The sequence below is a fragment of the Ambystoma mexicanum genome, chromosome 12, assembly GCF_040938575.1.
Source record: "Ambystoma mexicanum isolate Mex_15411 chromosome 12, UKY_AmexF1_1, whole genome shotgun sequence".
NCBI classification, from domain to species: Eukaryota; Metazoa; Chordata; class Amphibia; order Caudata; family Ambystomatidae; genus Ambystoma; species Ambystoma mexicanum.
The window spans coordinates 423262357-423289693 of record NC_090936.1 but is presented as its reverse complement, the minus strand read 5'-3'; the positions used below and the strand labels follow the sequence as shown (position 1 = coordinate 423289693).

Genomic DNA, 27337 nt, shown 5'->3' with positions numbered 1-27337 from the left:
AAGATTATCTTGGTTTGTGATATGGCAGTGGCTAGTTTTTGCTCCACGCTATCTACTTGGCCTACAGCATGTAGTCTACCCTCAAAAGACATACCCAAGTATGTGTAAATGGGAACAATCAACAGTTTGGTTTCTTTGACTGACCATGTGAATTTATTGTGTGTAGTTCTGGTGGGAGAATAAACTACGATTTGTGTTTTACTGGTATTGATTAAGGGTTGGTTTAAATCAATGTAAGTACTGAATGCAGCTAATAGTTTTTGCAGACCTGTTGGTGTTTTAGCAATTAGAACTAGGTCATCAGCCTAGATTAGGGTTTTGATGGCAGATCCATTTAACATTGGGGAGTCTGAATCTACAACAGCGAAAGTCTGGCTAACATCATAGATGAAATAGTTAAAGGTTGCAGAAGCGAGTAGGCAGCCTTGTTTGAGGCCCCGGGCAGTAGGAATTGGAGAAGATAGTAAACCATCTAGGTTCAAATGGATGCGAATAGAAGTTTGGAAATGTAAAGCATAAATGATTTCCCGTATAGTAGCAAGACAGCAGTCTCGCTCCAACTTCGACATCAGCATTACCTGGGATATTGAGTCGAAAGCGGCATGTAGATCTATGAATGCAAAGTATACCGATTGTTTGGATATGTGACACAGAGATTTTATGGCTTTTAGGCATAACACATTTATGTGGGTGCCCAAGCCGGTAACAAACCCTGCTTGATGTGGATCTGTAAATTGACCGGCTTTCGTACATGCATTGAAATCACGGAGTGTACGTTTGGCAAATAACTTGCCCGGAGCATCCAGCAAGGCGATCGGCCTGTAATTCTGCAGCAGGATGCGGTCACCTTTTTTTTAGATTGGAACAATGATCAAAGTTTTCCAAGATCGGGGTATCTCTTTGGATTGTATGACTTGTTTAAATATTTTGTCCAATATCACAGCCCATGATCTTGGGTTGGCTTTGAACATTAAATTGTGAAGTCCATCAGGGCCAGCTGCCCTGGATGAGCTTATCTCCCGAATAAATTGTTCCAAGATGGAAGGAGAACAGTCTACGGACCACGCTACTGCTATGTTGGTAACCGGACTAAACAGATCGAACTCAGCATCAGTGTATATATGTGTATTATAGGGCAGCAATCACCACCCTATGGGTAGGATAAAACCAGCGTGCATTGACTTTTTCCAACATTTCATTACAAATAACTTTTGAGTTGCTGGATGGACTTGGCAGAACGATTTCCAAAACGCATGTCTGGGAAGGACCCCTCCAAAATGGAAATTTGGTAACATTTCATTAAACAGAATACGGCTGGTTTCGGCCTACTCCCATTCATTTTCTCACAGAGAAAAAGGTGCTTCCTTTGAACAACTGTAGCACAAATACTGCTGGATGGATTCCCACCAAATAAGAAACAAGTTGAGCACAAAGTGTTTAGATGTTGCTTTTTTGATTTGAGTAAATATGTCCAGACATTTTTAAAAAAAATCAATATAGACGGGGCTACTCTTGATCCATAAAAATGTATATTATATTGTCTTCCATGGTGAAATGCAGCACAGACTCAATGTGAGTGATTCCCACAGTTAATCCACTGGAAGCCGAAAAAGAAAAGGGATCAAAACAATATTTGTTGGTGGGAAAGGGGTGGCCTCACAATACGGTAGAGGCTGGAGGGAGAAAGAGGATCTTATGGGTAGTTGGAGAGGTTGGGGAGGGCTGAATAGTCTGTTCTAAGTAAGAACATGTTCGTCTTATCATTGGAATCCAGCAGGATTTTCACTGTACTTCCCGGGAATGTGGCAAGATGTGCTCAAATAAAAATACTTCATACAAATCAGCGTTTGAAAGGTGATTAAAGGAGAGGGTCAGGGAGGGTTTACACAGTCAGGGGGAGAGTGAGGTTGGAACCTAGAAAGGAGGAGGTCTGCACGTGGAGAGCAGCAGTGGGGATGTGGAAGACTTTTACATTTTCAAGCATTTTCAGATGAACCCGGTAATTGGCGAACGTGGCAATGATTACAGGGTGCAAAAAAGCGATTCATTGAGGTAAATGTGGAATGTTTCAGCAAAAATGTTCCAGGGGAACCACCACAGAAATTAAAGTGGGGGGAGAAGAGGAGGCGTGCTCTTTCAGTTCTATCGGTGGAGCATGGACAGTGGCCCTCGGTGAAGGCCAAAGGCTGTGGGCATTGGCCATGGCTGAAGGCCATAGCTGGTGGGAACCATTTATTTTTGTGTGTAGCCATATGTGCCACCGCCATAGGCTGGGGGCGATATGGTTGAAGGCCATGGGCAGTGGATCACACTCTTTTGGACTAATTGAGGCATCACAGACAATGTCTATGACCAAAGGCAGTTGCAACTCCCCCTGGGAACGTCTCAAGACATGCTGAAATAAAACTACTTCACAGAAACCAGCATTTGAAAGAGGATTAGAGGTTAGGGTCAGGGAGAGATGACACAGACACATGCAATGTAGGGTCCTGCAAAGGTGGAGGGCTGCACATGGGGAGTAGCAGTGGGAATTGGGAAGACTATTATAGTTTCAATCATTTGCCGACGACCACAGTCATTGGCAAATGTTGCTTTACTGTGGGAAGGATTAGTGTGGTAAACGAAGGAAGCATTGAGGTAACTGTGGTATTTGTCTACAGGAATGTTTTTGGTGAACTACCACAGAAATGAAGGTGGGGGAGAAGAGGAGGCAAGCTTTGTTAGTTATATTGGTGGAACATGGGCAGTGACCGTGGGTAAACGCAAAATGCTAGGGCATTGGCCATGGCCAAAGGATGTAGCCTATGGGATCCAGTTTTTACTTATGTTGGGATATGCGCCACCGTTTTCTGGGATTGGTAAGGGGGCGGGCTGATAGTTATGGTCAAAGGCCACGGGTTGGAGGTCACAGAAAAAGGACAGAGCCACTGGCTATGGCCAAAGACCACAGCCGGTGGGATCTCGTTAGTTACTAGGGAGGGGGATCTGGGCCACAGCCGTAGGCTGGTGCTGCAACCATGGCCATTGGGACACAAGCTTCTTTAAATCTAATTGTTGCAACATAGACAGTGGCCAGAGCCCTAGAAAAGCATGGTATGAAAAAATCCAATGAAATTCAGTGAGAAAACATTAGTTAAGACAGAGTTAAGATCATCCAATTCCTCACAACAAAACCAAGAAATTTGGCAGGTGTGGGAAGTGACGACAATTTTATGTCAGAGTCCCCACCACTGCCCAGTCCATGAACACATGCATGAGATCACAGCAGGGATCAACAATGAGATCAAAAGGATATGATGTGTGACAATACTTACCACACATCCCAAATCTAAACTCTGTCTTACCTAACATATTTTCACTGTTTTTATTTCTCTTTCTTCTGTCTCTCCACCTGCACCATCTCTCCTTCTCTCTCTCTCTCTCTCTCTCTCTCTCTCTCTCTCTCTCTCAACCTTTTAGCATATGGCTGTCTCTATCTATCTGATTCCCTTTCCTGGTTTCTTACACCCTTTCTCCCATGTTCCCCATACTTCTCACAACCTATTTCTCTTCTCCTCTCTTTTGTTCTTTTAATTGTTAATCCTGTTCTCCCTTGCTCTTTTCATCCAAGTGGGATGCACTTTCAATTCTTGTTCCTACTTTATTTGCCATCTTAAGTGGTCACACAACTTTGGCTCCTCTTTCCAGCTTGTTTGGGTCACCATGTGTGCTCCACCACTTCCCTGAGAGAGTAGAGTGTCAATTGTGCCTTGAGGTCTGTTTGTACCATCTTGACAGGGCAAGAGCAGAGCTCATACGATGCCCAGGACCAGTCAGCACTGCTCAAGTGGTGCCTTTCCTTTGGGAGTGGTGCACCCAAGCTGGACTGCCAGCCGAGGGCTTCATCGACGAAGCGACCTAGAGAGGTTCCCATCCCTTGTATTTTTTTGGGACTGCACATTTTCTCATTTGATGGTCTTTGCTTTACACCCCTACTGACCCAGTGTAGAGTTGGCCCCCATTCTCATTCTTCTGTTTGTGGGCAACCTATCCTCTGTGCCTGCACAGTGGGAGAGCAGCGTTACACTGCAATTCAGTTCCACTTTTTTCATAGGCAGGCTACAGATTCATTGTTTATCAATTCCATTATAAGACTGACAGGGGGAAGTGGTTTTCCTTTAACATGACTACTTGAATTGCAGGGAGAAATGCATGTGCCCTTATGTATGTAGACGACGTAGTTGTATTGGCCCGCACTCCTTTAGCTCTGCAGAATGTCATTGTTGGCTATGTTGGCTATATGCACAGGAGAGATTTGTCACTAAATGTTGATACATCCAAACCCATGTGCATAGGCTAATCTGGTAGAAAATGTGCAGCACTAAAATCCACACAGACTAGTGGCGCTATCGCTACGTTTGGTAAAGAAATGGGAGGTCTAACGATTGGCACTGCGCTCACTATCTATGAGGCCAGGCCCATAGCAAACTGTGTGCATGGGGCTGAGGTGGGGGCTCGTCTTCAGCACCAGTAATTCAGACTAAGGAATGATAACTTCCTGCAACATCTTTTGGGGGCCGTTAAAGGGGTTCTGTGTGATTTGATTGAGGAGATTTTGGTGAATCCAAATCCATCAATTTATTTTTTCTTTTAAGCCATTTGGCCGCAAATATATGCAGGAGGAAGCACCCCACCAGCCCCCCGTTACCCACTCAACCTTCATTATAACCCTTCCTCACCCCCATATATATTTGCATCTAAATGCGTTAAACATGTTTTGATGGATTTGGATTCGACCACATCTCCTCCATAGGAAACTACCTATCCCATTAACAGTGCTCCAATTTAGTTGCTTCATCAGCAATTATGGCTGGATTCCGCTGTCGATATATTCGGCCTAAAACCCCTGTTATTTTGGATTAGACTATGGTCACAAGTGCAGTTTCATTTAACAAACAACATTATAGAGGAGTTATTAGCATCTGACATTTATATGAAAATCCCCATGTTACACAATCTGAAGGAAGAATTCTGCCTTCTTGGCCTTTTGAAACTGTATAGCTCCTTTGCCAGCATTTTAAGAAAAGATTCATCATTGGAACTCAGGCGGTCTTCACGTCACAGAACGGCGGCCAGGAAACATTTAGTTTCCCGGTATTTCACACACTGGTGTAATGAGTCAAATATCTACCCTAGTTTTTAAGCACGCGCAAGAGGAGCGTTTTATTTAGTTTCTGGGCTGGTTGTTTACCGATACCAGTCGTGTTGAGCCATCGCATGGAAAGGGAAGGTCTGGGCTGTAGTACTTTTTGCCCCGTCACTACAAAGTACTTGAAGAACGTACGTACTTTCTATTCTTCTGTCCTCTATCACATAATTTTAGGCGTAGGTTTTTAATTCTGGCACTCAGAAGAACTAATTGTAGAACAATCAGAGAAGCTACTGAATATCTTTGTTCTTTTCCGACTAAAGATGTCGCTGTAGTTGTATATATGTTCTTGAAAGGTGCACTGTGGTTTCACTTAATCTAAATCCATTGTCCCATCCTACTTGTTCGTCTTGGTGTGTCTTTGTGGCGGCCAGATGCGCGTGGGCTGTCGCCGCGGTATAAGCAAATAAATAAATAAAGGAGCACTGTTGTTGAATGGGAATCGGCGTTAGAACGAAATTGTTTCAAAATTCGGTCCACAAGTTTTATTGTTTTATCTGTTTTGAAATCTGTATAATTTTACGCACGATACTGTGCGTAATGATTTGTGTTGTAACTTTGGGATGGTTTTAACCTTCGAAATAAAGAGTGTTCATTCATTCATGACTCCCTGAGATTTCTTCCTGGCTTCCTTGTATACACGATTGCAGGGGTCCGCAACCTGCAGTTCTCCAGATGTTTTGGACTGCAACTCCCATGGTCCCTCAACATTGCCTATACGGTTATAGCTTATGGGTGTTAAGGTCCAATACATCTGGAGAGCCAAAGGTTGCCGACCTATGCACTATGGCATTGCCCGCCTGGTCAAATTGGCCAAGCCATTTGCCACCACCTCCTGGATATCTCTTGCCATTTTTCCTACAGTTCTGGTGATTCGTCAAGGAACATTACCATATCTTCAAATCTGGCAATCAAAGACTAAGGATTCTGGCTATCTTCATCATAATATCTTTGATCCCTATTGTTCACATCTTCTTTACTCCATCTACTGATCCTTACAGTCCTTCTGTGTTCATAACATCATCTATCAACAGACGTCCCACACATTCCTGTATCTATATCAATAGCCCGGGGGAACTCTTAATCATTACGTCATGAACCAACTTCAACATTGTATCTCTTTGCTCAAATTGTCAATTTCTATATCCCAACAAAATATGGATATTAACCTATACCATGGTGAATGCCACTGCTCTGTATTACATGGTGTCAGCATTTTCTTGTAATCCCAATCCTCTGTTTCTAGCGCATTATTTTAGCTCAGTATTTTCCTACAATTACCCCACTTGAATTTGGTATCTGCAGAAAAATTCAAATGAAAAAGTACTGAGGCAGAAAATGCAGACATTTTCTGTTCGAATTGTTCAACTTTTCAGCAAATTAATAGATGGGTTGTGGCGTAAGGGGATATATTAGGGTAGGGGAAATGTTGGGGGCTGCAGGGTTGTGCCCCCCACATTTCAAGTTGAACATTCTAATAAAATAAATCAGCATTTTCTGCCTTTATATTTTCTATTTGATAATTTTCCTGGAAAACCCTTGAATTTAACATAATGGATATCCATCATCCACCACCCCCCACCCTCCCACTCCTTTATATGAAATAACCTCTCTCCTCAGCTCTCTTTTGGTCAGTGTGGCAGTCAACGTGGAAGCGGGTCTTGTCATCGCAGCCACGATTTTGTGGTGAAAAATACTACACCTCCATATGGCAAAATAGGATCAGGACAGTTCCAGGATTCCGGATCTGGAAGGGCTATCTGAAAAACAGCGGTTACTGGGGTGTCCTCTGTGAGAAAAAGAAAAAAGAAAAACGTGGATCACAGGGTTGGTCCCTGTGAGAGGACAGCACAGAAAGTCAGACCAGGCAGCAACGACGAGGGACAAAGAATACCTCCATTTGGAAGAGCAGAAGCGTCCCAAGCAGGCTGGAAGAGTGCTACCAGGGATACAAGACAAAAGGGGGGAAAAAAGAAGAACCAGGACCGGCATTCGAGCAAAGTCATAGATCGCGGAAGCATAATTCCTGTAACAGAACCCAATCCATTGATCTAGCTGCCTTCTTTTACCTGGGATTTGTAATCTGCAATTTAACTTGATGCATTTGCCTTGTCTTTTCCTTCGGTATCTACTCTTCTCCTCTGTAATCTGCCTTTATTTCCTGCAGACTTTAACCCCACTGTGTCCACCTCTCTTCCTCCAATGTCTACCTTTCATAACTTACGATGTTATGCTGCGTGTTCTCTACTTTCTATAACTCTCACCTCTACTCTCGGTGTCTCCCAGACTCGCGGTCTCTCCCAAACCCTCACTCGTGACACTATGCAATCCCAGGGTTTTACCCCTTGTTCGTTTTCTCTGGTACTTTCTCATAGTCCTGGAGCACAGTTAGAAAATAAGGGTCTCTCTGCAAAGCGTTCTTCTCCCTCTCGCTCTCATTCTTAATACTCTTCTCGTCAACAGTCCTTCAAACATACACTGGCGTAACGGGGGCCCCACAGCCCCTGTGGTGTGGAGGGCCCTGCCACCACATGTCCTGGGCAGGGGCCCACTTGGAATTTAAAAACAATATATGTTTTTCTTTTCTTTTTGTAGTCACTCTGCATTCATAAAGAAATGATTTCTGTTACAGGGTAACAGAAATCATTTCTTTATGAGAACAGAGTGACTGCAAAAAGAAACCATTTCTTTTTGAAGTCCGAGGGCTCCCTCACCATATGACATAGAAGCCTCTGGGCTGGAGGCCTCCATGTCATGGGCTGGGGGGCGCTCTATGACATCAATAAGAAATAGTTTCTTTTTTAAGTCACTCTGCCTTCATAAAGACATTATTTTCATTAAGTGTGTGTGTGTGTGTGTGTGTGTGTGTGTGTGTGTGTGTGTGTGTGCGTGCGTGCGTGCGTGCGTGCGTGCGTGCGTGCGTGCGTGCGTGAGAGAGAGAGAGAGAGAGAGAGAGAGAGTTAGTTTATGGTGAAAGGGTGCACACTTAAATGTATAGGTGACTGCCTGTGTGAGTTTATGGTAAAAGGGTGCCCAATTAAATGTATGGGTGTGTGTTTCGAGTGTATGGTGAAAGGGTGCATACTTAAATGTATGGATGGCTGCCTGTGTGTGTTTGAATGATGAAAGTGTGCACACTTAAAAGTATAGGGTGCTGCCCGTGTGAGTGTATGGTGAAAGGGTGTGCACTTAAATGTATGGGTGGCTGCCTGGGTGTGCCTGTATGGTGAAAGGGTGCAGACTTAAATGTATGGGTGGCTGGGTGTGCGTGCGTATGTATGGTGAATGGTGTGTGTGCTTGTGTTCAGGGGTGCAACAAAACCTACATTTCAGGTGGGTGCTGGGCCTTCAAATGTTGGTAGAGGTGCTAACTTCACTGGTGGTGGGGGAGAGGCAAACTTATTTGTTTGGGGCATATAACTTCTTTATGCATTATAATGAGACTATTGTAGTGCAGCTTCAATGTTACAAACAGTTAACTCTCTCTTTTAAGTCTGAAAGCACCCACAAATGGACTGCTGTGACAATCACTTCTCTGCCATTAAATACTAAACCCACATCAAGATTACAATTGCCCCAAAAAATTATGCATATGAATGCAGGTACTAAGAGTGAAATGCTTTATGCTGGGCCTTTGTTAACAGCGAACCCCAGGTACCGTTTAACATTTGTGTTCTGTTCTGTCCCGCAATGGCTTTGAGGGTCAGCCAGGTCGAGTCAACATAGCCCAAAATTTCAGGGGGGGAGCTGAAGCCCTGTCAGCTCAATGGTGTTGTGCCACTACTTGTGTTTAATCCCTTGGTTACTTATTGGTAATCTTCATTACTCATAGCCCTATTTTTCCTTGTCACAGTATTTACCTATGAGGCAAGAAGCTTCATATGTAAGAATTGGGACAAGGAAAAGGGGCGTGGAGGTAATTCTGGGCGGAGAAGCTGATTGTAGGGGTTGGGGCAAGGGTCGGAGGGAGAGGGAATGTGTGCAAGTGTGGGGTGGGATGGGGGTTGTGCTGTAAATTGTAATGGTCATCCATGTCCAGGCTAAACAGGCATCATATGTGGTATTAGTGGCTAGAAAGGCATTTTGGCGCAGCTAGTCTAGTCATGTCTTAGTTTGGCTTGACTTTTCGTTAACTGGGCATCTCTGATAAAGCAGTCCTGCTAAGTGTAATTACCTGGCTAGACTGGCGTTTGGGTGCTGCCAGTCTAGCAGTTTCTTTCTGTGACATACATATTTTTCTGGGCATCTTTAATAAAATAACCATTATAAGTGTTATTGCTTTGACTGGCCTTTTGGTGTAGCCAGTCTAGGTATGTCTAAATGTGGCCTGGCATGCTTTAATGTAATAAGTTATTACATGTCTAGACTGGTCTACATTGTGCAACCAGTTGGACATGTTCTCATTGTGGCCTGGCATTTTTAATAGCAAAGCATTACATAAATTAAAGCATTAATGTTCCTGTGCACTGTTGGTGACTTGCATGTATTGGATTTTTGGATTAGTGTTGCCCTACAAAACAATTGCAAATGCTCTGACATTTTGGCCAATTTTTCTCGGAAAGTGTGCTGTATAATGCATTAAAACACATATTTATATCTTTGTCCTAGTGCAGTGTGCAGCGTACCCCTGCAGAAGCACGTTTGTGCGTATTGCGTAAGCATGGTAATCTAGGCTGGCCCAGAGTGTAGCGCGACCCATGATTTGTTGCGAGTTGGGTGGGGGGGCAGCATGGCTTGCAGCGGGGCCCCCAAATGTTGTGTTACTCCACTGCAAACATATGTACTACACATACGATGCATCACCTTTCTGTCCTGCAAACTGACTATTTTAGATTCTGAACTGATTTATGAGCCCTAATTCTTTCCTCTGCTTTGGCCTTTGACCTTTCTGGTTGTTTCACAACCAAAAACGTTCCTTTATGTTTCCTTTCAATCTCGACTCCCCACTACTGCAAATTATTCAGATGTTCCCACTATTGCCACATCTGCGCCCGTTTTTGAGCCCAACGTTCTGTGTTCTTTCTTGTGCCACCACACTTTGACCTCTTGACCCACTTGCTGCAGCACTCTTAACCTCTGTTTAGTCTTCTATTCTTCCCCAGACTTCAATATTAATTAATTTATCTCAGGGTTCTAGCCCGCTTACCCAATTTTTAAAACTTAACTCTGTACTTCATCCCTTCATGAAAGCCTGGCTTCAGTCTTCCCTTCCTGCAAAGTGGTATGCTTTTTTCTTTTCTATTTTCTCTCGGAACTGCTTCAATGCCTAGCATTTTCCAGCTTTGCTATTAGTTGGGTTTGCACCTTTGTTTCTGTCCACTTAAACGTTGATGCAGTTGAATCCATATTTGTGTCACCTTTTCGACTGACCTTCAAAGGCTAGCCTCATTCTACAACCATTGCTACTCAGTTCAGTGGTCTGGATCATCAGCATCTTCCTGACCTGCAAAGGCTAGCCTCGGTCTCCAACCATTGCTACTCAGCTCAATGGTCTGGATCATCGGCATCTTCCTGACCATCAAAGGCTAGCCTCATTCTCCAACCATTGCTACTCAACTCAATGGTCTGGATCATCGGCATCTTCCTGACCTTCAAAGGCTAGCCTCGGTCTCCAACCATTACTACTCAGCTCAATGGTCTGGATCATCGGCCTCTTCCTGACCATCAAAGGCTAGCCTTGCTCTCCAGCCATTGCTACTCAGCTCAATGGTCAGGATCATCAGCATCTTCCTGACCTTCAAAAGGCTAGCCTCATACTCCAACCATTACTACTCAGCTCAATGGTCTGGATCATCGCCATCTTCCTGACCTTCAAAGGCTAGCCTCGGTCTCCAACCATTACTACTCAGCTCAATGGTCTGGATCATCAGCATCCTCCTGACCATCAAAGGCTATCCTTGCTCTCCAGCCATTGCTACTCAGCTCAATGGTCAGGATCATCGGCATCTTCCTGACCTTCAAAAGGCTAGCCTCATACTCCAACCATTGCTACTCAGCTCAATGGTCTGGATCATCGGCATCTTCCTGACCTTCAAAGGCAAGCCTCGTTCTCCAACCATTACTACTCAGCTCAATGGTCTGGATCATCGCCATCTTCCTGACCTTCAAAGGCTAGCCTCGGTCTCCAACCATTACTACTCAGCTCAATGGTCTGGATCATCGGCATCTTCCTGACCATCAAAGGCTAGCCTTGCTCTCCAGCCATTGCTACTCAGCTCAATGGTCAGGATCATCGGCATCTTCCTGACCTTCAAAAGGCTAGCCTCATACTCCAACCATTGCTACTCAGCTCAATGGTCTGGATCATCAGCATCTTCTTGACCTTCAATGGCTAGCCTCATTCTACAACAATTGCTACACAGTTCAGTGGTCTGGATCATCAGCATCTTCCTGACCTTCAAAGGCTAGCCTCGGTCTCCAACCATTGCTACTCAGCTCAATGGTCTGGATCAGTGGGATCTTCCTGACCTTCAAGGGCTAGCCTCGTTCTCCAACCATTGCTACTCAGCTCAATGGTCTGGATCATCGACATCTTCCTGACCTTCAAAGGCTAGCCTCGTTCTCCAACGATTAATACACAGCTCAATGGTCTGGATCATCGGCATCTTCCTGACCATCAAATGCTAGCCTTGCTCTCCAGCCATTGCTACTCAGCTCAATGGTCTGGATCATCGACATCTTCCTGACCATCAAATGCTAGCCTTGCTCTCCAGCCATTGCTACTCCTCAGCTCAATGGTCTGGATCATCGACATCTTCCTGACCTTCAAAGGCTAGCCTCATTCTCCAACCATTGCTACTCAGCTCAATGGTCAGGATCATCAGCATCTTCTTTTTGTGCCATTTCAAAGTGTTCGAGTCTCAACGCTTGAACTATATCCATTCCCGGCCAAACACGACCCTGTCTTATACCCTGACTTTGTTTCTCTTCATTTTAAATCTGAGGAATCAAAGATATTTCTATCGTTTATCCTCTTTTTTTTACATTCTGTACGGTCTTAATTTTCTGTCTGCCTGCTTTTTATTCACTGGGCCTCATTACGACCCTGGCGGAAATCGAAAAACGATGGCGGAAATGCAATACCGCCATCGAATAGCGCTCGGTGCGATTATGACCCGTCACCGTAAAGTACGATGCCATTAGCAACACCGTAGTGAACGCCAACGCTAACTGCACCAAGTACGCGCGCGCGCGCCATGCCAAACCGTAATTAGCACCATGGCGCAAGGGTACGCGAATTCCGACCCTAGCGGACATGTACTTAACGCCATCAAGCACGGCGGAAAGTACCATTCCGCCATGGTGAGAAGTACGGCATCGCGAATCAACCGTAAACGGCCCCACTGAGTGCCTGTACACCGCTCCCTGGCCACATAGTACAACTCCCCGTAGGTGCAACGAAGTCACAATGCAACCAGTGAAATGTACAAGTCACCCATGCATGCCAACGAACAAAAGAATCACAAGAGGGGCCAATGGGAGCTGCAGGGCACAGATGGCACGAATACAGAAGCCATACCAATGGACATGACCTCAGTCTCCCACCAAGAAACGCACGCAAACACAGGCACCTGTGACCAGCAATATTCCGATAATCACATCATTCCACCAATCCACCTGGCTGACCGGCATCTGTTACACAAAACCTAATCCCCCGCCCCTGAGCATGACATCATTCAAACAGTCATATTGGCAGCCCTCACCCCTGACCTCACTGGGCTTCGTAGGCAAACGCGCCCAGCACAGTACCACGCAACTATACTCCGAAGCTGGAACCCAATGCAGATCTCCTCACAATACATCGCCCCCCAAATAGGAATATGCCACATCACTTGCAAAGAAGAACGCTACACGGCCCATATCAGAATAGAAATTTAATGCACATCAAATTCACCAAGCCCATACAGCCATTAGGCCATGAACTCCAAAACACATTTCACCATTGTGGGCTGCATCCGCAATAAATGACCAGCTACTTCTTGTGTGACGCCCTGTTCCTACATGGTACACAGGGGCTACATTCCCGTACGAAAAGGCAACATGGAAGCGCCTAGAACCGCAGGGCCGTCCCAATAGGGAGGCACTAGTCCAGCTGAAAGGCCGAAATGTTGCTCCGAGCCACTAGTACTGCGTAAGGGCATGTGGCCCATTGGCGATCGTCCCATAAGATCGTAATGCTGCTCCACTGATTAACACGAAGCAGCAGGTGTCGGGAGTAAAACCCATCTGCAGGAGTGGCATACAGATGGCAGTGGCAAAAGGGGAGGAGATACCTGTCAACCAAAAGAAAAGAAAAAGAATAGAATGGCCATCAGAACTACATTCGAACAACTCACTTCAATGATCACACTAAATCCACAGCCATATGCATGCTAGCCCACTCCAAAGGATCATCACCACCCCAAAACCACTTGCGACTCATAACTATCCATATCGAGGTGAAAACACCATCACAAACGAGTGTACCTGTGCATGCGTCTGTGAAAACAGAATCCATCAGATGGGATTGGTAACGTGCATGGACACAAGTGTCTGAAGGCGCGTCGAGACAGGGAGGGCTCAACAAGGCCAGATAGACGATGGTCCCACTATGGCAGCCCTGCATCACATAGCGCAGGGGAGGCGGACAGATTCCAAGAAGCCCTGTACATGGCAAACACCGTATCAAATCATCTGTCCATGCATCCATTCATCATACCCTCATCCCGTAATGATAACGCCTGTTTCCATACTCACATAACATGTGAGAATTCCATTGAGTCTGTGCGTTATGCAGCCTGCAAAATCCACTGTGCCCCAGCCCGTAATTCCAGTGTTGTGAAGTAACATGTATTTGGGAACGTCCGGCCTCATCATCCACTTCGCTATTGCGCATCCCAAACTATTCATATCAATCATTGCATCCTCGCCATGGCCCCTGTCCCAAGGACACTGAACAATAGAACGTTATATTTGCAGTCAGACCTGTGGGCATCTCCTCGCCGCTAGCTGAAGACCGAAAGCGCCGCCCTTCGAATTCCTCATTTGCAACATCACGTCGAAAAGGCATCTGTGGCCGCTTGAAATCACAAATTAATCCATCTAGTGCGGCTGTGTGTGAAAATGGCAACTGCCTTCACTCACAAATGGCACGCCCCGCCCGTCGGTGAACCTCAGTACAGTGATGCATGAGGGTCCACCGTTACTCGAGTACTACGTTCCACTGACCCTTCACAAGTCTGTTCGCGACTGCAAAGAATGCATGTGAAACAATGGGACCATAGCCGAATGAACATATCAACCAATGTCACACGGCCATCGGGTACTAATACATGATTGTAATAGCAAGATGCCATTCCTCGAATTGCAGCGTTGTGTGCGGGACGTGCTCGCCCAAAGGGGAGAGCAGCTTGCACAGGTGGAATGAATCACCACAGGTGGAGGCCATACAGCCTGGAAACACATAAATTGCACACCCAGTCTCCTCCCACAACCACACCCACTCCGAAATGCTACCGGCAGGACTCGCGATGTTGGCCCTGGGGGACCTGATAGCACTGCAAGTACTCCAACTCCAAGAAGAAGACGAACACCAACTACAACCGGCCGCACGGAGGAGACGCAGGAGGAGGAGGAGGGCAAGGCAGGGCCAGCAAGGGCTGCCAGCACAGCCACTACCACCACGCAGGCAGCCCGCAATCCCACGCCTCCGAGCACATCCGTTCAACCTCACTGATGAGCAGATCCACACCCTCTACCGTTTGGACCGGGACACCATAGCCGCCATTGTGGACATGACACAGGCTGACCTTGTCAGCATGATAGATAGCCCAACCGCCATCCCACCCCTACTGAAGGTGGTGTCTGTACTCCACTTCCTGGCCACAGGCACCTACCAGCACACAGTCGGACAGTTGCATGGCATTTCTCAGCCACTGTTCTCACGGACACTATTGCAAGTGCTCGATGCCCTCCTGCAGCACGCAGACGACTACATCTCTCTACCACACTCGGAGCAGGAAATTACCAACACAAAAGTGGGATTCCATGCACTTGGCGGCATACCGGGTTGCATTGGTGCCATCGACTGCACCCATGTGGAATTGGTCGTCCCACATGCCATGGAGGCCCAGTACCGCAACCGAAAACAATTTCATTCTCTGAATGTACAAATGGTGTGTGACTCCAACAGGATCATTACACATTGTTGTGCCCGATTCCCTGGATCAACCCATGATTCTATGGTCTTGAGGAACTCAACAATACCACGCTACATGGAGCGACACGCAGGGAACAGATCCTGGCTACTCGGTGAGTCTCATTTCATGCATGATGATGTGGGGTATGTGATGCGGCAATGACCTGGCAGGAAGGGGGGGGGGTGCGTACGTAGCAATGGCATTCCACATGATTCGTTTATCGTCCACATACAGGTGATGCCGGATATCCACTGAAGAGATGGCTCCTCACACCAGTCCGGAACCCACGGGACCATCATGAGGAGGACTACAACCATGCCCACTCACGTACCCGTGTAGTCATTGAACAGGCATTCGGCCTACTGAAGACCCGTTTCCGGTGCCTCAGCAGGTCTGGCGGGGCACTCCTGTACCGCCATGAGAAGGTTGCAAAGATGGTGATGGCATGTGTCATGCTACACAACATGTGCGTACGTAGAAATGTGCCCATGCCCCCTGACGCAGAACTGCAAGCACCTGAAGATGGTCATGATGAGGGTGGGGATGTGGCAGCACCTCAAGGAGTCTGCGAGGCACAGGAGGGCCGTGAAATTCGTCAGCATCTCATAGATGCATGCTTCTAGCACTCACGCCTGGTGGCTGATACATGGACACGGGACTCGTGGCACTGTGTGTGTCTGGTACATGCACAATATGGACTGTACGCCTATGATGGCCTAGTACACAAAGATCATTGTCCACACATCTCATTGGTTGATCGTGCATTGTTTATGGCATATGTGATATCATGTTGAACACCCTATCGACCCGCCACCCAAGTGAGCCCAACACACCCCCTCCACCCTCCTACCTCCCCCCCGAACACCAGTGTCCAAAGATGCTCATTGTCAGTGGGCAGTCGCTATTGCAAGCCCCCTCTGCGGGTATCAGGGGCACCCCTGCCTGTGGAGCGCAGGTTCCTCCCAGATCTACGTTGGGGGCTGCCCTGGACGGAACTTGCAAAGGATGATGTCTCTGCCTGCTCACGTCCATGCATGTCCCTAAGGGTTTGTGAGAGCTCAGTGAGCACACGGCGCACTGCGGCAAGTTCGGCACATACGTCTTTGGACGTCGCATGCAGTTCCCCCCTCAGGCTCTCGGTGCTTCTCTCCATTTGGACTCTCAGGCTCTCGGTGCTACTCTCCATTTGGACTCTCAGGCTCTCGGTGCTACTCTCCATTTGTGCCCTAAGTGTCTCAGTTGATGTTTCTATGTCTGCCTTAGTGCCCCCACATCCATCGGCATGGTCCTTGAGGAGCGTGGCCTGTTGCTGCTGTTGCACGATTAACTGGTCGAGGGACTGTTGCCTGTGCTGTGCCATGGCCATTTGCGGTGGTGTCACAGAGGGGCTGTTCGCCTCATGTTGCCCTGCCACAGGGCTTGTGGGGGATGGCCAGTCGTCGTCTTGTGGGTGCCCCTGCGTGGTATCCTCATGGTGTACGGGATGGAACAGACAGGGGGATTGGGACAGGTCATGGATGGATCTGACTTCGACATCCCCGTCTTCTGTGTCGGAGCATGCTGCCATTAATGGGGTGTCACCTATGGTGCTGCTGCCACCAGAGGCAGTACCTTCTGTGGCATCCATTGGGGGGACCTGTGGTGGTGCTGTTGTGGGCATGCTGGCTGCTGGGGTGCCTGTTGATGTTCCCTCCTGTGTTCTGCCACTTGATATGTGCTGCTGCCGTGTCTTGATGCGTGCAGCTGAGGTGGAGGGTCTTTGGCCGTCGGTCTTGGCCCTCTTTGCAGGTGTGCTGGTAGGGGTGTCCTGGAGCTCGTCGTTTGGATCGGACCCTGTGGTGGAGTAAAGGAGGGCGAGCGTTATTAATGGGTCTGTGGGAATTGGAATGGCAATGTATCACATGCATTGGGGTGGTACCTGTGGGTGATTTGGGTCGGGGCCTTGGAGGTGCTTTCATTTGTGTGTGGAGTGAGGGTGCAGTTGTTTGGCAGCCTGCAGTTAGGGTGTGCCTGCTGCACGTGTAGTGGGTGTTTTTGGGGTTTTTACTTATTTATGTATTTATTGTGGTTTTAAAGTGCGCTATCAGGCCAATGTGTGTGGACGTTCTCCTGGCCATGTGTTGCTGTTGCGCTATGTGGACACATGTGGTTCACATGATTGGACATTGTGGATTTGGCATGGTTTTATTTGGGCCACCTACCTGATTCTCCGGATGTCTGCACTCCTTTCTCCATCCCTCCGACTCCCTCTATGCTCTCCATTCCAATGGTGGAGGCACAGATTTCTTCCCAGGGGGTCAACTTGATGGGTGATTCCGATCCTCCCCCGGTGGCTGTGGCAATGTTGCGGTTGGCAGAAAGTATGCTACGGACGCGTATCCGCAGGTCGTCCCACCGCTTCCTGCATTGCTGTGGGTTGCGGGGTGCGGTCCCCACCGCACTTACCCGCTGTGCCACCAGGGCCCATATGGCCTTCTTGTTCGCAAGTGCCGTCCTGGTCATTTGCGTGGAGAAGACGGCGGCGGCATTCTCCTGGAGGGTCTCTGTTAGCACGGTGAGTTCCTCACGGGAGAAGTGGACCTGCCGCTTGCGGTCGCACGCTTTCTTCGCTACTTTTCCCATTTTTCTTGGTTTCACTAGGGTGGATGACGGGTTGGGATGTGTCTCAGGGTGGTGTTTTTAGTGGTTGTGTATTTTGTGGTTTTATAGGTGTACGGCGTGTTGTTTCCCGTTCCGGGCCCATGTTTTTACTTCCGTTTCCGTATATTTACGGTCACCGTACTTTCCGGTTGGCGCTCACTGCGGTGTCCGCTATGATGGGTGGCGGTATTGCACCTAGGGCGCCGTACGGCGGCGGTGTGGGCCGTTTTGGGGTCATTTCCGCCATCGCGGACTTTGCACTTCCGCCATGCCGTGGTGCTCGTGCCCGATGGGTCGGAATGGGCCGCACTTTGCTCCATCGTGCAATGGCGGAAACGCTATTTACGCTGTGGCGGTCCGGTCAGTCACTTTCCGCCAGGGTCGTAATGAGGGCCAATGAGTAGTTTACTATCTTGTCAGTACTAAACATGCAACAAGAGACCATTTGTGGTACTGCAGGGATCTGTAAACACATTTAACAAACATAACATAGCGTACCCACTGCCCTGATGGGGCAACACAGATTCTAGCCTGCAGGGGGCACTTTGCAGTTCATTTCAAGTTTTGATCCCACCCAATTCCCACTTACTCAGCAATAAAAAATTGACGCCTGCAAAAGAGCTGGGACTCAGCATTCAGTGCCTCTATTGGCTAGATTGCTGCCTTTTCTTTTGCCTCCTACAGATCCCGGTACTGGCATTGACCGCTTTAGAGCATGGTCAATGGGTACCAAAGATTTGCCGTAGCAGTAAAGCACATCAGTCTGCGAGAAAAGCAATCATCTCTAAATAGTTTATACATTACCCATCAAGCACTGAGCTAGTAAATGATCATTTGGACAGAATATGGACATAATCAGACCATTCCCAAATAGATTTCTGCTACCTATATTTTGTACGTGCCAACATGCCAGTGAGGGTATCAGAGCGCTGTTCAGCAAAAATCACGTAAATAGAAAACAATGTATACAATTTAATTGGTACACCAGCCACTCTGTGGAATACAGACTACTATGTTTCCAATTTATACAGAGGCAGTTTGGGGGAGGAAAAAAACATTGTTGCTAAAGCAAAACAACAATCCATCTGAAACATCCAAACAAAAGAGATCACAGGCAGGTCTTAAGCTGCTTATTAAAAAATAAGGCTTCAGAATGAACAACTAAGGGTGGGGAAAGTGAATTCCAGACAGCAACTGCAACCCCAGCAAAAGATTAGATAACAACCTTTACTTTTGCAAATCTAGTCAACAACAGCCTGAACTCGTCCCTGTTATAAAGACCCGTAAAACCACAGGAGGCCTTTGGTTTTTCAGTGATATAGCAGGAACATCTCCTATAATGGCATTTACGGTATTTCCACAAGACCATTTTGTTTGGGTAATCTCAGTTAAGATCAGACATGTTATGTAGTGTGTCCATATTTAAGGAGTTGGTCATGGATGCATTTGTTTTATCAAAAGAGTAGAAACTATATTTGCTCTATTGCTCTAATACTATGGAGCCTGATTTCGTTGGAGCTGCAGCTACTTTCTCAACTAGTGGGGTGGGAGTTATCTTCTAACATCATCCAGTGATTGATAGTAGTATGCATTATATATATTGTTGATCCAGAAGAAAACGAGTCAATACTTTAATTAAGCTAACAGAGTCATTTATTTTGCATATTTGCACATTTGCAAGCTTTCGTGGAATGTCTCCACTTCCTCGGGCAGAGATAAAATGACATTTGAAAAACATCACAGCATTGCACCTTTCATAGCCGCTCCTGAAGATACCCCATTATGTGCTTGTCTGCACCTGATTTGTAGATTTGCTCAGAAAGGCATGTGGGTGTTCAACTGTATGATGGCAGAGTTGATCATCCAGAGTTTCTTAAACTGTTTATTTTTATAATGTGACCAAGAGGATTGAGCTGGAATGTCCCTGTGCGAAGGGACAATGGCTGGTTTGCAGATGATTTATGTCCCTATATCATGGCAAGGCAGGCTGTAAAAATGATGCAATGGAAGACTGCCCAGCACATTTGCCAGTGGTTATGTTTAATTGAAAATGTTTACATCCGTTGCTCCTCAGTGGCACAAGTATGCCCAGGCCTGGACTCCAAACTGGCCGTGACTAGAGTGTTAAGCCACACCTCTTTAATAACAGCAGATGAGGCCAAAAACATCTGGAGTGGCGGGGGATCTCCTGCAGATAGTTTGAGATGGACTGCTCCTTGGCGTAGGTACAAACCCTAATTTGCATAATGTTTTTCCACGCCTAGCATGGTACAGCAGTATTAGAATGATGGACTGGAAGGCTGCCCAGAGCAGTTGCCAGAAGATATGATTAATTCAAATCTATTCAACCTATCACTTGTCACTCTCATTACTATAAAGGTATTCTTACGGTTTACTTATAAATAGTCAAGTTGATTAAATCAAACCCATGGGTTGCCACTAAGACCATAGAAATTTGAAAGCAGCAACTTAGGGGTAGGAATTTCTACTTCTAAATTGCGATCTTCTCAATATAGGTTGTAATACATTCAAAGCTCTTTGCATTCTAAGCAGACAACCTTCCAAAAGTGTGTATTTTGAAGGTGATGACCATATTTTTCACTCATTCCACTTTAAGTTGTTTCTATAATATAGAACAGCAAGTGTGTGGTTAGGAACTTATATGAGTGAATGGAGGAGTACAGGCTATGTGTGCAATTTTGCAATAACTAGGGGTTGTACTTGTTACCGCTATCTTGTCACATGAAAACATTCTGATTTACCCATTCTGAGTGCTGTTTTCTTGCCTCTTATCAATCACTGACTTTTAACATGCTGCAAGGTTTGGATGATATCACAGCCAATACTAAAGATGTGGGAGCAGTCTTGTTATGAGCACTCTTTAAGGCAAGCAGGAGCGTGCAATAGTTTAGATGGAGACCAGTTGCTTCATTACAGCCTAGGCCTTAGGGAATGTAAACTGCACTGTGATTGGATAGCTACCTGTGTAGTTCAGACAACACAGAATGGTGTCCAGTGATAAAGTCAACTGAGAAATGGCCACCAAGGGGTGACATTTTCCAAAAATGCACCCTCAGTAAAATCAAACAATTCCCCAAATATTCTAGGAATGGAGTTTCTAATATAAAATGATACCCCTACAAGAACATGTTGGAAAGTATTTTAGGGGACAGGAAAACAAATCGCCTACCTGGCGACTTTTTCCAGGCGAGATTATCACATGGAACCAACAGAATGGAAATGTCCTCCTCACAATACACTAGATTCCTTGGTCCATCAGGTTTCATTGTCTTTTCCCCAGTTCTCACGTAAAACCCTTAACCTCCACATTTGAAAAAGGGTGCAGAAGGTGATGGAGTTCCCCGAACAGATAGTCGACATTTGGAAACAAACTGAGCTAGACGGACTAGTTAATGTGTTCTCCCTTTACTGCTTCACTACCCGTAGTAGGAGCAACATTGCCAGGCTACCGGACCCACTCCTTACATTTCAGAGTAAACCACGCTGAGTATGGGCGAAGGGGAGGAGGGTGAGGAAGAAGCCCATAGCTCACATTCTGTAGCTCTGGCTTCATCTGAAATTCAGATATGTTTAAATTCCCATACAAAAATACACCCTACACATTTATAAATAAACTATCTCCAATTTTTTGGAATTCCCAGCCAGACCTGGAATATGTGTTATGAAAACATTGGCTGCCAATAAACCTCCTATGGATACTTTTGCATCGGAAGGATTTGCATGTCTGCGAAAAAGCAAAGCAATTTAGCTATTATTGTTTTAATAACCCAATTGTAAATACAAGTTGAACAAAGCTTTAATGGACAGTTAGACTATTCTTATGAATATGTGTTGGGCTGCATAGTCTAAAATGCGGTTTATGTAGTGTTAAATATTTACAGCAAGTAATAACATCCGCTTAAATCCTGAACCGAAAGTGAATGATCACTGGGAAGTCTATATCTCTAATCTAATCCAGAAGAGAAAGTAAACAATTGCTTGAGAGTATGTATCTGTAATGCTGAAGGAAAAGTGATCAATTGCTGGATTTTAAAGATATCTAATCCTCAAAAATGGGAATGATAACTTGGGTTTCTAGATCTATAATGCTGAAGGGGAAGCAACAAATCTCATGAGATGTTCCATCTCTAAATCTGAAGGCAAAATTAACCAACGCTTTGGGATTCGTTATCTCTCATCCTGGATGGAATGTGAACAATCATTTGAGATGATCTATATTCCTCAAGAGAAAGGGAATAATCACTTGGCATTCCATATCTACATTCGAAAAATGAAATTAACAATAGTTTGCAATTCAATGTCTCTAATCCGGAAGAGAAAATTAGAAATCCCTTGAGATTAGATTTTTCTAATCCCAAAGGGAAAGTGAATAATCACTTGGGAGTCTCGGCTCCTGTTTTGCTACACCACAATTATCACTTTTAGTTAATGTCTTTTACATTAAAACATGTATGGAACTTTGATGTTTCTACAAACATCAATCTGCTAATCCTGTGCGCCATAATATGTATGTGACAATGTGTCAATGCTGTGCTCTGCTTTCTTGTATCCTATTGGATCCCTGCTGGACGCTGCGCTACTGTCGGTGAAGCAATGGAGCTCAAGACTACTTGGAAGAAAACCTTTGCATTCACATTGCATTTAGATAGGGAGAGCTTAGAGGGATCTTTTTATGAGGGACTGTCAGTTTCACTCTGAGTGCTGTGAGATGCTCAACCCCAAAACCCATTGGTGGTCTCAAACCTCGACAGTTCAGTAAATAGGCTGGCCAAGGCATTCCCAGAGTTTTAGATGTGCTAGCAAAAAGTCTTCAATATACATGTATATATTTTCTTATGTAAAAGTCATGGCATAACCCAGACATATGCACTAATTTAAGCAAAAACTTTCTATAAGCCACACACAGTAGCACTAATCTTATCCCACACTACAACCACTCGAGTCAATGAGTCAATGTCTATTGTATTGCTTCAATAACTTTTATATATATATATATATTGGAAGCCACAAGAGGTTGTTCTTTCCTTGCTGTAGAAACATCTGAAATAAATAAATAAAATGTTCTGGAATCCTGCCTGTAGAAATAAAGCCCACATTAAGAAATGTGAATGTATGTTGCGTTTTATCCCACTGAGAATTCATTGAATTCATGAATTCATGAATGGTTTGCCCCTAATTGGGAAGACTAACCATAAGAACGGGTGGTTGTCTCCTCTGGAGGAAGAATGTGCAGAACCACGAGACGCCCAGGCTGACACGAGGTTAAGTGCCTGCAGTTTTGGGAGCGAGAGTGTGTTCTAATTAAAGGGATATCAGTCTCAGTGTGGCATCATTTTACATATTCAAGCACCTCCCTGGATTATCATTCATGAATGCTACGCCAATGATGTGTCTTGGGTATTCCATGCCCCTGATCGCAGGGAAGACTTACAGTTCAATTATGATCTACTGCACGACATTCAAGGAACCCTTGAATGTCATCACTCACATCCCAAGGTTTGCTGACGACCTACATTTAATCATTCACTAGTGTCTCATCCTCCATTAAATGCATGAATGAACAAACCTGGATCTCACCTTTAGTGAATACCTCCCTATCTCCATTCTCTTCAGACATGTCTCTCATCTTTCAGTAATGAAATGCACACCTTCATTTAAAATAGACCTGGGTATCTTCATTCACTCAAAATATCCAACTAATTTCTTTCAAAGGACCTGCATTTCATCATTCACGGGAGTCCTGCATAACTTTCAATATGGATCTTTGGCTCATCATTGACCAAGAACATGATCTAATGTTCACTAAAAACAGTTTCACATCTTTCAATAAAGACGTGCATTGCATCATTCAATGTAGACCAGTGTATCATGCTTCACTAGACCCTGTTTATCTTGACTAACCACAGGCCTGCATCATATCTTTCCCATAGACCTGCTTTTCAGCCTGCACTAAAGACCAGTGTCTCAGCTGTCAGTAAACACGTCACTGAAGATCTAAGTATTCTTATTCACTACAGATCCTCCTCTCATTATTCACTATAAGTATACATCTCATCTTTTCCTAAATGCCTTCGCACTTTCATTCACTAAAGACCTTTGCTCCATTTTTCCTTATAGTATCATGTCTTATCTTTCATTAAATACTTGCATTTCATATCTAACCAAAGACCTTCACATCTTCCTTCACTTGAGACCTGTGTCATCCTTCACTAAGGACCTGTTTTGCATCCATACTTAAACACCGGCATGTCATTTTTAACTAACAACCTACATCTATTCTTTCACTAGACACCTTCTTCTCATCTTTTAAGACATTCTCAAATCTCATCTTTCTCTAAAAACCTGATTCTTATCTTTCCTTAACACTCTACCTCTCATTGTTCACTTAAAACTGTGTCACATCTTCCATTATAGACCTATCCTTAACTTTCACTACAGACCTGCCTTTGGCTTTCACTAAAGATGTTCATAACTTAATTCACTAAAGATGTTCATCTATTGTTTAACTAAAACCTGCATCTCGTCCTTCACTATGGACCTACAAATCATTATGTATTAACCACCTGTGCCTCAACTTTCACAAAATATTTCTGTCTCATCTTTCACTGGTGACCTACACATTATCTTTGATTAAAGACCTTTTTTGCATGTTTTACTAGAAATCTGTTCCCACCTTTCCCTAAAGACGTACATATCCTCAGTCATTGTAAACTACCATCTTAACATTCACAAAAAACCTGCATTTCATCTTTTACTAAAAGCATCTTTTTTATCTTTCATGTAACACCTGCATATCAACTTTGACGGAACAGCCATATCTCTTCTTTTGCAAACATTAAATACCTCCTTCTCATCTTACACTGCAAGCCTGTGTTTTTAATTTCTTCAAATGCCTGTATTCATCTATCATTGATATGCCAATATCTTTAATCAATAGACTCGTTTGAAGGAATTGTGTCTCACCTTTCAGTGATCACTAAAAACCTACATTTCACCATTCACTGAAGTCCAGGATCCCCCATTCATCGATGACTTATATCTTACAGTTTGCCAAACATCTATATCTGACCGTATACTTATAATCCATATCTCATTGTTCATTGAAGAGATTATCTCGCCCTTTGCTCAAGTCCTATATCTCACTAGTCAATGATGACCTATAGCTCACTGGTTGCGGCAGGCCGTTTGTTGGCCATCGATCGATGACCCATCTCTCACCATTCCCTGAAAACCAGTGCCTCCCCATCACTGTAAACCTATATTTCACTTTTAAATGAAGAACTAATTCCTACCATGTAGTATATATCAACATTCACTGAAAACGTATATCTCACTATTTAGTGATCGCTGGCATCTCACTATTCTCTGAAGAAATACATACGCTTCAACGACGACAGAGAGCTCACTGTTTACAAAAAACATATATCTCACTGTTGCAAGAAGATCTGTATCTCAACATCGACGTAAATCCTATATTTAACCATTCACTAATAAACTATATATTTCCATTTACTGTGAAACATATCCCGCAATTCACTAAATTCCTACAGCTCACAGTTCACTTATAAAACATATTTCATGCATTGCGGAAATCCTATAAGTCACAATTTACTAAAGACGTGCGCTTCTTGTTCACTGAAGGCTTACATCTTGCATCAAGAAAAGACTTATATCACAACATGCACTGAAACCCTCTCTCTGTCTAAGCACTCTCTTTAGACCTGTATGCCACATTTCACTGATAACCTATATCACACCATCCGCAAAAGGTTAGTGATTAAACACTATCATTTAGCCTATAGCTCACCATTTACTTAAGACATATATCTCACTACTCATGAAAGATATGCTATGTCACCATGCACTGAAGATTGATATCTTACCATTCATTGGAGGCATACATTTCCATTCACTCAAGAGTGTTAAAAACCTATACATGGCTATTCACCCAAGAGCTATATCTCACTGTCCAATAAAGAAGTAACTCCTGCCATCCATGGAAGACCTGCATATCAATGTTCACTGACAAGAGGAATCATCCCAGATCTCATTGAAGACCTGGATAAAAGGGTACAGTGAAAAATTGCATCTCTGCATTCCATGTAGAAACCAATACCATCATTCAAAGAAGATATGCAGGTCATCGTCTACTGGTGATATGTATCTCAATATTCAAATAATGACCTTCATTAAGCCCTTTCTTCTTAGCGTACACTCACCCCTAGAATCCCAGCACTTACCGCAGCCCCATTTCCCTGGAGAGCAGAATGGCCGTGTTCATTTAAGAGCTTCCCACCAGCGCACAGCGCACGCTGAAGACTTGAAGGTGAGTGATCGACATCAAACTGAATGTCCACTCTCAATGGAGAGATACTCCTCACCACCCTCTGACCACCTCCACTTCAGAATCCTCTAAACAGCTACACTCAGGCTAAGCAGAACTCTCTAAGGGACAGCACTGCACTGAGTCCACCTATGTGGCGGCACTGATCCTGAAAAACAGTACGGCTCACCATTCACAGATGTTCGATACTTCGCGGTTCACCGAAGACGCGCACAAAACTTTTCTTTCAGTGATTTTAATGTGGGAGACTAGAATAAGAGGTATTAGCATAATTAACCTAAAAATATTTGACCTAAAACATTTGATCACATTGTTTTGAAATTTTTTCGGTCAAATGTAATTTAAAATATATATATATATATATATATATATATATATATATATATATATATATATATATATATATATATATATATATATATGAGGGTGGGTAAGGGTATAGATTAGGTTGAGGGGAAGTAGGGGGGAGGTAAATTCGATCAAATGTGATTAGGTCAAATGTTTCAGGTCAAATAGACCAAAACCGAATAAGAACCACATAGCGGATGGAAATAACTAGATAACATTATAACGTAATGCCTCATCAGTACACCACTTCAAGGGTGCATTATGTTTGAGTAGTACGTTGTGGGATTCGTGTTTGTAAGCCCTAGAACACATGAGGAAGCCACACATGGCTATCGGTGTGTTCTAAGGACATCCTGTAACACCTTCTGTCTCTTCTCTATCAGGGTAGGTGGAATACATTATGACAGTTTGACAAGTCCCCTCTGGTGTAAGCCTGTGTTATGTTTTTGCATTGGTCGAAATAACTTTGTCAATCAATGAACAGCCTTTTAAATAAAGACAGACTAATCTAAAATGTCTTTCATGGCAGTGGACAAAAACATGGATTGTGCATATCAGATAATCCCCTAAAGATGCCAAAAAGGATTCTAGAGGCCAGAAGAAGATGTCAGAAGCCCA

The 27337-nt window shown here is 44.7% G+C and overlaps 1 protein-coding gene across 5 annotated transcripts in view; it reads right to left on the bottom strand.

Moving 5' to 3' along the window:
• Positions 1-27337, bottom strand: part of IQSEC3 (IQ motif and Sec7 domain ArfGEF 3) — a 1249628-nt gene that overhangs the window by 913066 nt on the left and 309225 nt on the right. The window lies entirely within an intron of this gene.